This window comes from Podarcis filfolensis (genome assembly GCF_964270895.1).
Source record: "Podarcis filfolensis genome assembly, chromosome: 3".
Taxonomy (NCBI): Eukaryota; Metazoa; Chordata; class Lepidosauria; order Squamata; family Lacertidae; genus Podarcis; species Podarcis filfolensis.
The window spans coordinates 62,718,222-62,736,809 of NC_139606.1; the positions used below are offsets into that span (position 1 = coordinate 62,718,222).

At 41.7% G+C, this 18,588-nt stretch overlaps 1 long non-coding RNA gene across 3 annotated transcripts in view; it reads left to right on the forward strand.

Annotated features, from left to right (window-relative positions):
* Nucleotides 1-18,588, forward strand: part of LOC310760021 — a 99,414-nt gene that overhangs the window by 19,460 nt on the left and 61,366 nt on the right. The window contains exon 1 of one of the 3 annotated variants that reach the window (XR_014546692.1): nt 9,037-9,296. The exons of 1 other annotated variant lie outside the window; for it this stretch is intronic. This is a non-coding gene — a long non-coding RNA (uncharacterized lncRNA). Of the gene's footprint in view, nt 1-9,036; nt 9,297-13,268; nt 13,328-18,588 lie in introns of those variants that run through there. One more of the 3 variants, XR_014546693.1, reaches the window with a different exon arrangement.

Consider the following 18,588-nt stretch of genomic DNA (forward strand, 5'->3'; position numbering starts at 1 on the left):
AAAACTCTGGAAATAATGATGAGGAACTACCCTGCTTATTTACTTCAAGATTCCTCCTGCAAATCATTGGGATTAGAGCGGCCTCATAAAATATTTTGTTGTGGTTAAAAGCAGACATGTCCATCAAAATGAAAAATCCTCCCCTCCCCCCCCCCCACTTCTTGAGTTTTGGGGATTTTTTAAAGTCAGCATGGTTTCTTTTCTCATAAAAAAATAAAAAATTGTGCATTGAACTTTTTTGGGAAAAAACAACTCAGAAATTTAGAGTGGGGGCTGATCTGCCTCAAGACACCTTGTTAATGTGTCTTACGATGACATGACCTGAATCACCCCTATTTTTTCTTGTTTGGGTTACACACAAAGCCAATGGGCACCCCTAGTAATCACCAAATGAGGTTGTGGATTCAAGCCCCACGTTGGGCAAAAGATTCCTGCATTGAAGGGGGTTGGACTTAGATGACCCTTGTGGTCCCTTCCAACTCTACAATTCTATGATTGATGCAAGAGTTGCAAGATAATGAGTAAGAACAGTGCTTTGACCACTTGACAGCACTTTACAAATGTTAAATGATGTGATATTAGTACTTGAACAAGTATTAGTACAAGGCCATTTGGCTGGGAAACACAAATCCTAGGATGGGAGCTCTTCTGCCATAGGTTGATGACACATTCTAGAAGAATGCTGTGCTGTTGGGACCATTGATCATGCTGTTTTGATATTGGAGTACAGAATTGTGGCCTATAAGTCCCAAAAACATTTGTGTTCTTCAGGATTCTGAGTTAGATGGCCAGACTAGAAGTTGGCAGTCCCACTTCACAGAAAAGAAACTGGAGTTCAAGGACAGTTAAGTTACCCTAGCAGGCTGGCCTTTGAATGAGACAATTAGGTTCTCCACATTAAGTTGCATTTTTAAAAAAGTCCTTATGAAAATTTGTCAGCATTTTAGTGCTTATTTCTCATAATATGTTTCTTTTACAAGTTTCCTTAATACATTTAATACATTTTCACTAAAATATGCATCTTTATGCACACTTTCCCCCAATGCACATGTTTTAATACAGTTTACGGATAGAGAACTGCATGGCAAAATTCAGAGAAGGGTGCATTTCAAAGGACAGCTGCATTTTCCTCAGCAAATTGTTTCAGGAAGTGTGAATTAGATAGGTTCTCATTAAAATGCAAACCAAACTGAATTTCTCCTGCATCTTTACTTTGAACTCAGGGCTTCTTTCCACCTTCGCATCCACGGTCTGTACCCAAGAATGAATGAGCTTATACGGACATAGCATACCTCTGTGAACTTTCCAAGAGAAGGTGGGTATTATTCTCAGCATTTTAAAGCAGGAAGCAATTAAGGCTGTCCTTATAAACATAGGGACAGGAATGAACCTAGATGTCCTGGCTCACTCTGCAATTTACTAAATCTAATAGCTTTTCCCAGCATAAGAAAAACCACCAGATGGGGACCGTACCATCATCAAATAAATGAGGGATCTTCACTTAATGATTTGCCATTGCTTATAAGCATAGCATTCTTAAACTGAGGGAGACTGGAAAATTCAGGATGTGATTACCCTGGCTGAACTCTTATGAGCTTTTATGAACTTCAGATTGAGACATTCTTAACATCAGTCCAGGCCATCCTTAGATAGTCAAGTAAAACAGGCTCTTAGTGGTTAGTGGAGAGGATACTGAGGTATTGGCCTTGGTTACTTTGGGCATGAAATATATGCTGTCAAAAATCCAAGGTAGTCAAATGTAAACTTTGCATGTTGTTGGTATTTTATTTTTTTAATTTTTAAAAATAAATTGCTTTATATGTTCTCAGACTATTGAGAAGGAATCTGTATTTTTCCAGTATTCCAGCTGTTTGAGATTGTGGCTGCAATCCTGTTCACAGGCTGTAATACTCTGGATACTTACCTGAGAGTAATCCCTATCAAACTCTTAGTCTTGCATCCAAAGACACATGCATAGGATTGTCCTGCATATTTTTTTATATTGATATTACTAAGTGCATGGTTGCTGCCTTTATTTATCTTTTCTTCTTCTCCCACATGATAATTTCCTAATCCTGAAGGTTCATACAAGACCTTGTATTTTCCCTTGTGTACAACACTGTTACAATTTCACATCTGGCAAGGTACTGAGGAGGGAATCTTTTAAAGCTGTTTGTCTTAAGGTGCTTTAAAAAAATGCAGCTGTACTGTAGTGCTTATAGACTCTTACTGCTCTTCTGAAACCTTTGGACAAAAACCCAAATTGCTCCAGACCAGCCCTGTTTAACATCACAAGACAGGTTGTTGTTATTGTTGTTGTTGTTGTTTTACTAAAGCTGAAATATTCAGGTGAGAAGATTATTGAACTTGATTTATGTATAGAACATCCCTGGAAATTGACAGTCTGTCTGATTTGTTTTTCATCCTCCTAGTTTTACCATTGTGACAATTGAAGGCGGAGGGCAGAGAATAGAAAAAGGAGGTCAGTGGGCAAAGAGTTGGGGTGGGCGAGACACCTGGAGTATTAAAGTGATTTAACCAGTATATATTAATGGTATAGGAGGGAGTTTTTGGGGGGTCCTCAAAGCATAGCAGGCAATGGCTGTGCCATATTGCTGTATGGTTTCAGCTATCAACATGTCTAAATTTAGTTTTGCTGTTAACATTTTATGATTTAGAAGGCTATAACTGCAGCATAGTAGCAAAACAGCCATCATTCCCTTGGCTCTATTTATCAGGCTTCCTCTCTGCAAGGCTTCCCGTTATAAAACAAATTGGGGGGGGGGGGAGAAAGTGAACAGGATTGAAGGGAGAGACAGGTACTATTTCAGTCTTTCATTTTTTGTTCCATCTGGCAAGTTATAAGAATAAAGATACGGATAAGCCACTTTTGAATAGTCTGTTTTTCAGGTGAAAGTGGAATCCAAATATATAGCTTATTGGCTTCACCAGTGACAGCTAAAGATAGCCCAAGAAGCATGTGTGTGAGATGTAGTTTGACATCTGCTACTCAAAAACTAGCTGGATGTTTATTATGCTGCAGGGAAGATATTCCACGTGCTGCAGTCGTTTGCTAAGTAGAAAGCAGATATAACATGCAAAGGTCTAGCATAGGCATGGCCAAACATGGCCCTCCAGCTGTTTTGGGACTACAACTCCCATCATCACTAGCTAACAGGACCAGTGGCCAGGGATGATGGGAATTATAGTCCCAAAACATCCCAAGTTTGGCCATGCCTGGTCTAGCATTAACCATGAAGCTAGGTGAAGCAGTGCTTTAGGCAACCAATGCCATGGGGGTTGCAATTTTCTTAGCTCCAACCTGACTCTTCATGTGTAATTAAAGAAAAGAGGAAGACTCTCATTCTTTGCTACAGGTGTGGAATTGCTTAAGGTAGCAATCTTAACTCTAATAGCAGGGGGCAGCAAACTTTTTCAGCAGGGGGCCAGTTCACTGTCCCTCAGACCTTGTGGGGGGCCAGACTATATTTTTTTTGGGGGGGGGGGAAATGAACGAATTTCTATGCCCCACAAATAACCCAGAGATGCATTTTAAATAAAAGGACACATTCTACTCATGTAAAAACACGCTGATTCCCAGACCATCAGTGGGCTGGATTCAGAAGGCGATTGGGCTGGATTCAGCCCCCGGGCCTTAGTTTGCTACCCATGTCTAATAGCATAAGTAAGCGTGCTGGATCAAACTGACAGCCCATCTAGTCCAGCATCCTATTCTCACAATGGCCAACCAGATGCCTGTGGGAAGCTTGCAAGTTGGACAACAGCACTCCGCCCAACCAAATTTCCCCACAACAGGTATTCAGAGGCATGGTGTCTTTGATATTGTATGCAGAGCATAGCCATTGTGGCTAGTAACCCTATTTACCTGGCAAATTGAATTTAATAAGACTGACTTCTGAGTGGGCATGGCTAGGTTTGCACTGGAAGGCATTAGCACTGAACTTGGAGATAGCCATATATGGGAGAGGGAAATCATGCCTCAAAGCAGAACTTCTAACAAATCTTTCCATGACTTCCTTATAAATTGTGAAAACTTACAATATATGATAGCCAGACTTTGCTCCCTTAACAGCTAGAAACAGTCTCTCCTAGCACCGAAACTAATTATTCAGTGTGCAGAAAAGGAGGTCTCAAATGCCATGCACTCAACCAGAGGTTTGCTCCCTCTAGTCAAACATTTATGATCGCTTTTGCCTTTCACGATCACAACTTAACAGAACAGCTGCTGCATGCAGAGTTCCATTGCCACTCCCTACAGGGAACGAATAAGTATAAGCCCAATGGCAACAGCTAGCTCAATGCCTATTCCAGGTAAACCACTGGAAAACATGATTAAAGTGCATTATTAGGCGTATAGAAGGACAAAACCTCTTGTGGAAGAACCATCGAAGAGATTACATACTTCATCAACCTTATTTAAGAGTGTCAGCAAGTATTGAGATAGGACTGATCTGGGCTTGTAAGTCCAAAAGGTTCTATTTGGTTCGATGGTTGTTTTATTGTAATGTGATTTTAATTGTTGTATTGATTCACACACCCTTTATAAGCCATCTTGACCTTTGGAAACAGAATCATGTTTCTAAAAGGTTTTAACAGAGCAATCCTAGGGAGGGGCGTATGAGACAGAGAAAGAGTTGGTGGCAGTAGGACCACTGTTTCCTAAGCCCAGCTGGGCTCCCACCAACCAGGGTGGAAGATGGAGGGGCAGCTTTCAACCTCTTGCCACCTTTTTAAATTACCCATTTGTTTCTTTTCAAATTATAGCGGAAATAACTATGCCAGCTCAAGGTCCGGCAGAGTTTTCCCCATTGCACTGGATGTGCATTTCTGAGAAATTAGGGAACTTTGGAATGGGTGGATCTAAAAGTCCCTCTCAGTCCATCTCTGACATGCCCCCAGAACACCCTTACACTTTTGCCCTTACCACCCATGGGACACTGTTGGTGAAGCACCTATAGTGGCAGAGGTTTCCCCTGCCAGTCAAGGGAAGACCGCTGTAGTAGCTTAGAAACCTATTATAGTATGTAATAATTAATAACAACAACAATAGGTGGGATGCCACAAAGTAGATCCACTAGTGCAAGAATGCATGCTTGCATCATGGAATTTCCTCTCCTTTTTCTCTACCCAGGCACCCTCCCCAAATCTGCTCCAGGGGGTCGAGGAACCCATAGTAGGGTGCAGGGGGCATGAGAGGAGAGGGAAAGGAGGTTCTGTTGCACAGCTGTGCTCTAATAGATCTACTTTGCTGGTGTGATGGTTATTATGAGGATGGTGATGTTGATCATCGTAATAGTAATAGACCTGTATCCTGGTAACTTTCCAAAGACCATAGACTTGCACCCTTAAATAAATGAACAACATTCAGTAAACACCCACTGAGGGACAGAATAACTGAGATTTCTACATTATTCTCAGACCAAAATGGCCTCCACTTAGGCACACCTCCAGATTTTTTTGTTTATTTGTTCTTAAAAGTGGAGGGTGGGGGAGGGCACCAATAACTCAAAATAATTCATATGAGTTCATATTAAGGAAATATGTTGTTTGTATTCTCTATGGAAATTAGGCTGTGTGTTTTCACTTTATGCATCAAATTTAGCTTTCCCCCAGATAACCCTGAGGGAAGCGGGTGCAGCTGATTTCTTCATTTGCAAGCCAAAAACCTGACAGCCCCAGATGTGAGCCAGTCCAGCTTTAGGTGTGAAAGCTGTTTTTGAAAGCCAAAATACAGGCAATTAAGGAGATTCTCCTCATTTTGAGCTCCTCTTTAACCAGGCTGTCAGTCCTGGATGTGGTGTTCCAGACAGAGCAAGGATGAACATGATAGACAGAACACCTGGAGCCTTTCCCAAGAGAAACAAAGCAGAAGGACAAATAAAATAAAAGCAATGACCACCTACTGTAAAGAATTGCTGAGCAACAATGGCAAGGAACGAACTAATGAGGAAACGCATAATGAGGCAAAGGAGAACAGATAGCAGGATAGCTGGGCAAATGCTGTGCACTACCTCAAAAATACAACAACCTGTACACACACTATCCTTAAAGCTATCCTTAAGTCAGAGAAGTGTTTATCTTATTAATACAGTGCAGCCTTATTTGTGCATTTAAAAAATCCATTTTGACTCTTAGAGAAAATACACCCACCCATGCAAATTTATGAAAATGCCTGAAATCACCCCAAAGGTGTAGTTCAAGTTTTGATTGTTTTGGTTGGGGGGGAACCCATCAGTCAAGCTTCTTTTGCCATAGTTGTGCCATGATAGCAACCTAATGGTTAATGCAGGGGGCACCAACCTGGGATCTGGGGGCACAAATGCACCCACAGAGGGCTGCCCTGTTTTCCACAGGGCTCCTATCCTCACCACTCAACTGATATTAAACTTTCAAGAAACATTATATTGCAGCCAATAAAATAGATTGTGGTGTGTGTTGTGCATGGTGCCCACAACCATTTCTCAGCTTTGCAAAGGTGGCCCCAGGCCAAGAATTCAATAACTCAGTTAACTTTGAAGTAGGCAGAAACTGCCTCAAACTTCCCTCCTCCTCCTTGCAGGCTTCCAAATGTCTGTTTGTGAGGTGGAAACATGGATGAAAGGGCTTTCCTTTTCTAAATATCTCCACTTATGTAGAGTGAGGGAAGAAGGCAAATATGAAAACAGGAAAAGAAATATTAACTGTCCATGTAGTGATCTCTAGTTTAAATTTGTAGGTAGAAATAACCAATAAGAGAAGAGTAGATTCTCCTCCCCTCAAAAAAACACCCACACACTGTGCAAATAATCACCTTTTAATTGTTTTCCCTGGGTGTTGCCTTTGTGCTGGCTTGCGCATTCAAGGTGGGTGGCTCAAATGGGGAAGTTCAGAGAGCATTGAACAATATGGAACCCTGTGTGATCAAACTAAGCATAAATTAACTTGAGCATTATGTTTCAGCAGATGCAAGCACCACCATTTTCTTTTTTTAAAAAAATAAATAAATATTTATGGAATAAAATGTTGCATTGCAGAAAGGACTTAACTGTGTTACACTAATTGAAGGAGAGTGCCTGTAAATGTTTAATATGCCCGCAGGAATGTATGCAATCCAAGAAAACAAAGAGCAAAACATCAACAGGATGCTAAATTGTCCTTCTCAGACACCTGAGTTAGGAAACCAAGACAGGATTAAGTTTATAGTTAACTGTGAAACCAGGATAACAAGGCTGCAATCCTAATCATACTTACTTGGGAGTAAACCCAACTGAATTCAATGAGACTTACTTCTGAGTGGTTGGCATCTGTCTGTTTCATGAAACAATGTTTCATGCATCTTTGGGCAGTGGAGAGTTACGGTGCCTGCTGTGGCTGTAGAGACCTGTACATAGGGTTGCCATACATCCGGATTTTCCAGGGCATATTTGGAATACAGCAGTCGGGAGCAGTGTCTGGGCAGAAATCAGGAAAATGTCTGGGAAAATCCGGACATGTTGGCAGTGCCGTTTTTGCAGTTTTCCCATAAAAGTAGCTCAAAAGTGGCAAAGAGCTCAACAAGGTAAAGGGAAAGGTAAAGGGACCCCTGACGATTAGGTCCAGTCGTGACCAACTCTGGGATTGCGGCGCTCATCTCGCTTTATTGGCCAAGGGAGCCAGCGTACAGTTTCCGGGTCATGTGGCCAGCATGACTAAGCCGCTTCTGGCGAACCAGAGCAGTACACAGAAATGCCGTTTACGTTCCCGCTGGAGTGGTACCTATTTATCTACTTGCACTTTGATGTGCTTTCGAACTGCTAGGTTGGCAGGAGCAGGGACCAAGCAACGGGAGCTCACCCCATCACGGGGATTTGAACCGCCAACCTTCTGATCGGCAAGTCCTAGGCTCTGTGATTTAACCCACAGCGCCACCCGCGTCCCTAAAGAGCTCAACAACTTTGGGCAAAACTAAAAGAAGCTCAACAACTGCCTAGATTTTCACAGTTTGAAATATGGCAACCCTACCTATATGGGAAAGACATGTTTTGTTGTAGCTGGGGCAGATGAAGGCATCTGCTTACACTGATGCTGATGCTTTTGTATTCGGAAGTGTTAGAAAAGTGAGAGTGAGAGGAAGTCAGGGCAAGGAAAAGGTGTACAGAAACATATCAAAGGATTGATTTCACATTTATCCCAGAGCAGATGACAAATCTTGGAGATGTGGGACAACAGGAGTGGAAATATCACGTTTGGTGTATGCGTACTAAGTTGTTCTGGGAGTTAGTGTTGGTGAACACCAAGGAAATGACAGGTTGTAACAAAGCAGGCCCCATTAATCATTTTGTTTGGTAACACAGAAAATGAAGTAAACAGGGTGAATAGAGAAATGCTTACTTATGTATTTACGGCTGTCAGGATGGCAGTCTGCCAAAAGTGGGAACAGAAAGAATCTCTGACACAAGAAGATGGTTGAATGGGATATGGGATACATGCTGAAGCTGACGGACAGGATCAAAAACAGAGAAGGTTGGCAAGGGAGTAAGAGCTTTATTGATAGATTGTCATTGTTTATTATGGATTGGAATAACAAAGTGCAACCATATAACTTGCTGGGAGATGGGTAATAGATGACGGCAAATGTTCACTACTTCTCTTCAGTTTCCCTCCTCCCTTGTATAAAGCATATGGCATTTACTCTGTACAGTATGTTTTTTAACCTCTGTATCTCACTTATGTTATGGATTAACACAAACAATTATAAGCTTGTATTACAATTTACTGCCATTTATTTTTAGTTTTAAAAATGAGGGGATTTATTTATTTTTTAAGAGCATTTTAGAAGGGAGGCATTTTTCAGGACTGCCAAAAATGTTCACAGGAAACTGAAGCTCTAGTTTCCATGACTTGCTAGAAGACTTTTAAAACCCTTATGTTTTAGTGACCTTTAAAAGTCCCATCTGAAAACGTTCTTGCTGACTCTTCTGCAATTCTTTTTATTCACTGTATGCTACCTTTTACAGCCTCTGTGATGAACACAAAGCTAAAGGGATTAAAATGGAGTTGATGGGTTGCCAAACCACTGGATGTTCTTTTTCTAAACTACATTTATTTTTGTTTCCCTTGTTGTCCTTTGTCGCCCATCTGCTGGAATCCTCTTCTAGATAAGACCAATTACAACCAAGTATTAGGCCATGGACTGTGCCTAGTCATTGACTATCATCTTTGTGCAGAACAATGGGCAGGGAGGTTACTCTCTACCTACACATCTAGACCTTGAGGAGTAACAGGAAGCACTGTGGAAAAAGGCATGCTGGAGCCTGGTATTTTTTGTGGTATTTTTTACATAAACTGTCCTATTCATGTAGAAATGGTAAGCCAAGTAAATAAAGCAAATCCAACTGTAATATTATTACCAATGCAGTGGTACCTTGGTTTACAGACTTAATCTGTTCCGGAGGTCCGTTCTTAAACCAAAGCATTCTTAAACCAAGGCATGCTTTCCCATAGCAGTGGGGGACTCAATTTACAAATTGAACACACTCGACAGGAAGCAGAACATGTTCTGCTTCCAAGGCAAAGTTCACAAACCAAAACACCTACTTCTGGGTTTGCAGCATTCTTAATCCAAGTTGTTCATAAACTAAGCTGTTCTGAAAACAAGGTACCACTGTAGCTTGCAAGTATGGGTGAGTTGTGGAAACTGGAAGAAATATATTTGGGTATCCTTTTGTCATTAAGTATAAACCACATTCATAAAATGTGTTCAATGAATTCAAGTCATTCTCTTTATAACTGGGACCTCCACAACTTTATTAGTCAGATCCTCCATCATGGAGGGCATGTGTTGCGGTGAGATCACCAGAAACTGCCTCCCTGTTGTGGGGCGGAACCGTTTGGATGGCCACAACACCCCATTGGTTGCCCCTCTGTTGCTGAGGCAGAAATTTGGTCAGTTGGGTTGGCTATTGGCTGCTGAGGGGCTACTTAAGCTGCTGCATGTCGCTGGAGAGTTTCACTTTCTTGCAACGTGCAGCGGATCACCCGCCCTCCTCTCTCTCTATTTAGGGTTGTTCTTATGGCCTTGCTATGCCTGTCTAGGAGTCATCTGTTTTGGAGCAGGGGCCCAGTAGGAATTTTGCCATTTGGCTGATTGGCTGGTGCCACTTGGTTTTTGCCCACCATGTAGCAAATCGTCACAACTTTGTAAGGTTGGTGGTTAGGCATTTGGTTCAATGTTTTGGGGAGGGGATGTGGTTGGCTGTGCCTGCCCCTCCATTGCTGCTGCTAGGGAATTCCATTAAAGGAATCCAGGGGCTCACCTTGCTTTTGCCCGAACCCTGTCAAGGGGCTAGGGCCACGCCAGAGCCCCTGGGAGCATCTGGGGTGAGCCATTTCTTGCTCCCCCAGGTTACTTTCCCTTACTGACATATGGTGATGCCCAGTGTCAGTCCTGTTCCTGCCACCATGCAGGTTCAGGTGGTCTGGAACCAATGCCTAAGCAACCACTCACATGCTGTAATCAATAAAGTTGTAGACAACATTTAATGCCAAAAACGTTAAACTAAAATCTGTGTCTTTTGTGTCTTCATTTGGGGGTGGTTTTGGGGGGTCTTCACACGCAATTATTATTTACTAAATTTGTATAGCACCCTTTATCAGCAGATCTCAGGGTGGTACATTGTAATTTAAAAACCACAAACTACATAGTAAAAATAAGAAAAACAACAAATCCACAATCCCCCCTTAAGGCTGCTCTACTCAGCCAACCTGAACACAGCTCAGAAACCGTATACTGGGATTTGCCAATTGCATTCCACCTCTCTTCTCCTCTCCATTTTTCTGCTTGGGCAACAATAGCAGCTCCTGATAGGCTGCTGCTACATGTGATATTTTCTTCTTGATTCTCTGAAGCATGGTAGGAGTCTTGCTAGAATAAAATTATAAATTAAAAAGAAGAAGGAGAAGGAGAAGAAGCCAGTCCCTGGCAGGACTCCCAAGCTGGCTTAGTCCTCCAAGGCCTGGGGCAAGTGTACTTGGCTGCCCCCCTCCCCTTCACAGGCCTGCCTGGAGTACAGTAAGCCCACAACTTACACACATTTAACTTGTGTGCATTCAGCTTTACATGCTTGGCAAAAGATTTTTTAAAAAATTAAAAGAGGGTGGAAAGGAAGTAGATATCTGGAGAAGAAAGACTTTGGCAATACCACTTGCCATTGGACCCAATGTGTTCTGACTATATGTGATTTTGGCTTTAGGTGTGATCCCAGAATGTAACTCAGAGCTTCCAAGTGTCCCTATTTTTCCAGGGATGTCCCTGATTTAGATAAGCTGTCCTGGTTTCTGATTTGATCCCAGAATGTCCCACTTTTCCTTAGGAAGCCCCTATTTTCAGTGGAGAAATGTTGGAGGTTATGGTAACCCCCATATAAGTTGCAGGCTTATTGTGTCTGAAAAGAATAAATTGCTACAGGGGGCAAAAGAACACTGTTTGAAATGAAAATCTCAGGCAACTCGAGCTAGAGTAGCAGTACTTGGAGTGAACGTGATGCTACTTTTGGAGGCCTTAATTCTGCTGTGCTGGATTTGAAATTATTAGCTTTCAATTAAACCTTTTATTAGCTGAAGACAGTGAGCACGGTGAATGTGAAAAGCCCTTTTCTCTCCCTCTTTTTTGATTTAGGAAATAATTACCCAGGTTTCATGACAAGGACCCAGGTATCGGCAGGTTACATCAATTTTATCGCATTAAAGGAATGCTAGAATCACAGCTGGTTTTCCCAAAGCAACAGAGCTGTCATTCACAGGGAATCTCATTGAAGTGCAAATGCTGTCAATCCTTGCTTCAGTCCATTCATTTTGGAAGAAAATGTATTTGATGCCTGAGGGATGGGGACAAATTAAGAGAGATTTTTCTTTATGCGATGGACCCAGCAAGGCCCTGCATACAGTACAGCAAACTGCACTACCTGCAGGGTGCTTATCCACCATGAAAGTCCTCTATTATCTCATTCTTTACATGAATGAAATGTGAATACAGTTCCTCGTTCTCAAAAACCATTACACTGATTGGATTTTGTCTGGAAGCCACCGAACGAGTTTTTCCACACAATTATTTTCAACAGATTGAAAATGTGTGCCTCTCTTCTGTCAGGTGGTGACGGAAGCCGCTCTTGAGTTTTAAGGATCTTAAAAAAATAGCAATGTTTTGTAACCTTTTTTCTTTTCTTTTTTTGAAGTCTTCAGCCTGCAGGAGATGGGGAAGAAAATCAACAATCTAACAAATTCCTTTCTTTTTCTTTTGCCAGAATATGTTTTTCTGGAACACTTACTGGGTTTATTGTGTTCGATGACTGGAATTGATTTCAACATAAACACACATGTGTTGAAGACATTCATCCATAAGGAAAAGATCAAGGGGCCAAAACTATGTTACATTAACATATATACCAGCAACACAGACGCCTCAAGAGGCAGGGAAATTTAGTGGATGGGGTGTGGGACTTGCACTGGGAAATGTAAGTTCATATCCTTGCTTGGACATGAAGCTACTGGGGCAGAGACTGTTTCAGTGGTTATGAGGAAGAGGAGATTGCTGATATGAGCTCTTTGGATGACTGGCAGTGTTTTATTAAATTAGTTAACATAGTATTCTAGGAAGCCTGTAGTTCTGAATCAAATACCGTGGCCTCAGGAATTTTCAACAACAACCACACCACCTTTTGGTTTAAGGCAGAATCATAAAATCACGGAACTTTAGAGCTGGAAGGGACCACGAGGGTCATTTAGACCAACCCCCTGCAATGCAGGAATCTATTGCTCAAAGTTGGGCTCAAGCCCACATTGAAAAGAAAAGTGGATGGCAGGGGCGTAGAGCTTGGAGAGGAACAAATTCCATGACAAGGCACAAAAACCAGCAGTGTACCAGAATTGGTTTCATATTCTTAAACGGTGTGTCTGCACTTTGTTAAACAAAAGACAGTTGTTTTGAAGCTCTGAACCTTGTAAGAAAGGTGCAATCTCTGATCTGAAAACCTGACCTACAATAGTGCCTCATTTAGGAGGAAACTGCACTCTGCACATTTTCAAAAGAAATCTTTGTTTATGGTAAATTATTTCCCAGAATGCTTTTGTTATCTTGCACATCCACCACATATGAAGGGTGGAGGGAAGTCAATGGAATCCTAAATGATGATGTGGATGATTTGTTTGAATTTAAATTTGTTATGTAAAACTTAATAAATATATATATTAAAAAATATTTGTTTCAGGTCTGTATACTACAGAGCTGAGTCCTGGCACTGAAAATGGTTGCCACAATGCTGCTCTAAATCTGAAGACAGTACCTCCAACTGTGAGCACAGCATTATTCTCCAGCCTGTCCATTCTCTCACTCAATTGACTACAGGAAAATATTGTTTGGCAGGAGGTTGGGCTAGATGACCTTTGGCTGTGGTCTGATAATTTAGCTGGAAATAGATTCAATTTCTTTTTGGTTGAAGTGGATTCAGTTGATTTCAGTGGAATGTGCTTTGTGCTTAGCACTGCAACATAACATAGAAACTTATTTTTTCAGCCTTAGTTTTAGGAAATCCTAAGGATGTTTGTGTGTGTGTGCAGCAGAGCAGAAGGGGAGGGGGGCAGAGGAACACTCAAATTGGAATGTCTCCAATTATACAAAAACAATTTCTTTTAGTGGGGGACAGAGGTTTAGACATGCTCAGAAGCATTTCCAAATTTCTCTCTGATTGGTGGAGGCATGGCAAGGTATTGGAAGGGCTTGGGGTCATTTGGATGCCAGCAGTTTACTTCTTAGCCTTTTTGACACGAGAGCCCCATCAGTTGGTCCACAACATTGGAGGAGCTGTCACCATCAGAGTGGTGGGATCCAGCACTGGATCTGTTTCACCAATGTCAGACCTCTGTTCATAATTTCAAGTTGGTGGGCCCTGTCCATCCACTCACTGGCGGAGGAAGAAGGGGGCAGGGGGAGCGCATTGCCCCCAGCACCACAATCCCAGTGGGGTGCCATCGTGGCTGCCCTCCCCCCACTGGGTACCACACCCCTTTGGGTGGCGTGCCACGCCCCCAGGGTACGCACCATGCCCCCGGGATGCGCACTAGACATGCCCCCACCTGCTCTCTGCCACTGCATCCACTGACCCCTTGAATGCTGCCCCCTTCTAGGATGGCCGATCTCTGCCTTTTCTCATGGTGGAGAAGGAAGCAAAATCATCAGGGACTCTGTCTTGCACACTTTTAGCCTTGTGTGCATTCGATTTAAGTGTGGGTGTTCAGGGTTAGGTTGTAACTGTCTTTGAAAATGCTTATTTTTCTGGCACATGCATTTTTTCGGGTGGGTGGGAAGGCAATAGAATGAAGCTTTAGAGTTGTTGGGTTAAAAACAAAACAAAATTGAGGCGATGCCCATTATAATAAAGAGTGTGAATGTGTGTGCACAATGAACATATGTTTATATTCCGAAACACATGTAATTAAAGCGGCTAAACTGAAAGAGAGGAAGGAAGATATAATTAAGCACGAAGGTTGTTCATGCTAGTTGTTCCTCCTCCTTACTTATCCGATCAGCCTGTTAATCATATCCCCCCCTCTGTTTCAAGATGTTTGAAACTTTCCTAATTTGAGCTGGCAGCTCTTCCCTTAATGTTATTTTAATAGACCTTGTCTTGCTTTCAGAGAGCAATGAAAGCAAAGGTTTCGTCAAGAAAGAAAATTGCCTTATCCCTGCTGAGTTGTTGATTTAGTACAGCTATTAATGACTAAAAGAAGTTAGAGAAAAGATCTTCCTACTCCATCTTAAAACCAACTATAGAGGAAGAAGTCATCAGGGTCATTTCCTAAACATTCCCACAATGGGCAAGATACCCTAAGTCCTTCCTTCTCCATCCTGGTTGGCTTCATATGCTTTGGACTACACTTATCACCAGCTCCATCCATCACAGACAAATATATCCTTCTGGGTTGACCACCTTGACTACTGTGAATAAATGAATGGTAAGGGAACTGGGGGGGAGGTCCTTATATCTATGGATATTTTCCTGAATGGGCAATTCACTTGCATGCATAGTGTCTGAGATGAATGTTTTACAGGGTGCTCTATATATGAAATGGAAGTGAAAGATGAAACTAGGGGGAGCCACCTTGTGGGAGGCTGTTCAAGTTGCTCTCTGGAGATCTGCTGCCTGCATTTATGGGCCTGCTTTCTTCCAGCAGATGACCTCTGATGACTTCCATCTCATCGGTCTGATTGCATTGCTTTGTAGTATTACTGTAAAACTTACTCATTTGCATTTGAAATATCTCAGCTTTGCATTACCTAAGATCAGACTCCCACACTGATAGATCAGAAGGAGTTTTAAACCAGTTACCAAAAAGCTGTTATTCCAGAGCTCTAAATTATATTTTCCCATCTAACTGTTCATATGGTCAGAGCAATGTAAAAGTGTGTGTTAACTGTATTATTTGGATGCCGAAAAACAAGGTCATCATGACATTGACAGCAGTATTGACAGATCTTGACAAGTTTAAAGTCAACTGAAAGGTAGAATTGAAATGCTTTTCCTTCCCTGAGGAACATGTTGGATAATGGCATATCTTTATTGCTGTTCAGCTTGCAAAAAGATTTAAATTTCTTTTTTTTTAATTCTTCCTAACAATAAACTTGCAAAGTAGGCCAGTGTTCTCATTTTATGGAAAAAGGAGTTGTATTTAAGGCTGCAATCTTTTGCACAATTTCTTATATCTGTGTAAGTATGTACAGCAATGAGCTACATATGTGGCCAAACCTTTGAATCATTAGGACATATTTGTAAATAAACTTACTAAGGCTCCCATAGCAGCACAGGAGAGGAAGGAGCTATCTCAACTACAAAGTCAATTTTTAAAATGGTTGGATTGAACCCAGATTTCACAGGTCCATGCTCAGTATCCTGTTCTCCCTGAATTGTGCAAAAGATAATCACAGAGGAATATACCTTGACTGGAATTCAAAAAGAATACATTGAGATTTTGCTTTCTGGCTTGGGGAGTGGATTAAGCAGCCTGATTTCTTTAGAATTCATTGGGAGTTGGGTTTTCTCCTTCCTTAGGCTGCTTTTGAATGTCCTAGTTCATAACAAAATAACACAAGCCTGTACATCCTTGTTTTTACTGCATTTTGTCAGATTGTTCATGACTGGAATATTGATTGTGAGATTGCATCTGCAACTGCCAAGCACTCACCTCCCATCAGTCTAGTTCTCCTTTTCCATTATGCCATAAATAGATTGCCCAGCACAATAGACTGCACAAATATGCAATATCAGTCAAGTTGCATGAGCCTGTTTCTGTGTGTCAGTGTGGTTTAAAATAAAAAGGAAAAGAATTCAGATACAAAAGCGGACTCAGTGTATAGAATTTTGAAATGCATTATAATTAATAATAGTAACAAGTAAGGTGGAGATCCTTAACATTTAACATCCCAGGCTTGAACACATTCATTGGAAATAAAGCCCATTGATTGTAATGGAAATTACTTCCAGGGTACTGGGATAAGGGCCCAAGTGCTCACTAAATGACACGAATGTAAAAATAATCTCTGTTGGCTTCAAAATAACCAAACTAACTTGCAACCTCATCTTTTTACTCTGTATGCACAAATGAGGGCTGTGAATGCTGCTTGAAGTAGAACATGATGGTGTTTGGGCAATTGGTGCTGTTCAAACATGCAACAGAAATACCTTTTAAGGTATACAAGCTGAGAAGGACCCCAGCTTGTATACCTTAAAATCTTCTGTGCTTATCAGCCTTGCAGAAGAGGGATGAAAAACAAAATATGAACTGGAGCAGCCAATCTTTTAGAAGTCTAAATTGCATAATATCTTTTTTTTATAAAGGAAGGGAGGTATGCATGAGTTGCACTTCCCAGAGACTGATGTTGGTGTGGATACCCCCTTACATAACTCCCCCCACATGGCTGATAAGATAGCTCACTTTGCACTCATTACAAATAGTTGAACCCAAAGTGAATGCCATGCCCCTGTCCCCAAAGTGAGTGCCATGCCCCTGTCCCCAGCTTTGGAGAGCCAGTGTGGTGTAGTGGTTAAGAGCGGTAGTCTCGTAATCTGGGGAACCGGGTTCGCGTCTCCGCTCCTCCACATGCAGCTGCTGGGTGACCTTGGGCCAGTCACACTTCTCTGAAGTCTCTCAGCCCCACTCACCTCACAGAGTGTTTGTTGTGGGGGAGGAAGGGAAAGGAGAATGTTAGCCGCTTTGAGACTCCTTAAAGGGAGTGAAATGTGGAATATCAAATCCAAACTCATATTCCTCATATCCTGTACTAGAATGCTCTTCCAGTTGGGGAGCCATTTGCATATGCTAATTTATATGTAGATATGAGAATTAAGAAGTAACGTAATGCCTATAATTTCAACAGAAATACATTTCACCATGTTAAGTATGTCTGTGACCAGGTGCTATATGTGCCCACTCAGTACTTGGAAAAGATAGGAAACTTCAAGGGCCCTGATCCACCTTATTGTGGCTCATTGTCTTGAAAACAGGCTTTCAGTGGACAGCATTTCAAATAGAAGACTCCTTCCAACAGGATTGTCCTCTGACAGCCCTACCAGTAGGGTAGGACAATGGCCGCTGTTAATGCAAGAAAGAGACCAAACCAAACACTAAAGAAATTAGCCAGCCTTGATCTTTCTGGAAGAGATTTATCATTGCTTGCATGATGTATATGGCAAATAGCTATGATGCTATGTATTAATATGAAACATGTACTGTTCTTTTAAGCAAGGTCAAATTCAGATGAAAACCACCAGAAGTGGGATGAGGGGCAGCATGAAAAGTTAACCATCAAAGTAAAAAAAAAAAAAAAAAAAATACGCCAAGGAATGGTTTAGTGAAAACAACAATTTTTAAAATGGATGCTTAGTTTCATTTTCTTGCTTGCTTATGCATTCTTCAACAAATGGACCACGAGCCCTGATAAAAAAACCTAAAATGATAATAAATTCTATAGTAAGATACGCTAATGTAGCAGCCCGCAGATCATCTTCAAATATTTAGTTTAATGAGTGAGCTGTTATTTCCTATTACTGCTGCTTCTCCTGCTAGGAAGTTGAGTCTGGTTCCCAAAGCCAGTGGGAAGGAACCAGGACAAATCAGCATAATTAGAGATGTGCATTGTGCTTCATTTTCATTTATGTTTACTCCTTGTTATTACAATTTTTCTTAATTGTGTTCTGCAGTAATTCTAGAAGATGCTAATGGAGCTGGCCTTACCTCCAGGCTACTGTAGGCAACATGAGAGCAGCACTTTTAATGCAGCAAATGGGGAACAAGAGACTTTCCTTTTCCAAGTGCCAGCTTTTTCCTTGCTGCTATTGCTCCTTAAGAAGAGGCTCCTCTTAAAAGAGCCCTCCTGGATCTAGCTGAGCATTCTGCTTTCGCGGCAGCAAACCAAATGCCTATAGGAAGCCTGCAAGCAAGCAGGACCTGAGTGCAACATTATTCTCCCATCTTGTAATTCCCAGGCGTGTGTGTGTGTGTGTGTGTGTGTGTGTGTGTGAGAGAGAGAGAGAGAGAGAGAGAGAGAGAGAGAGAGAG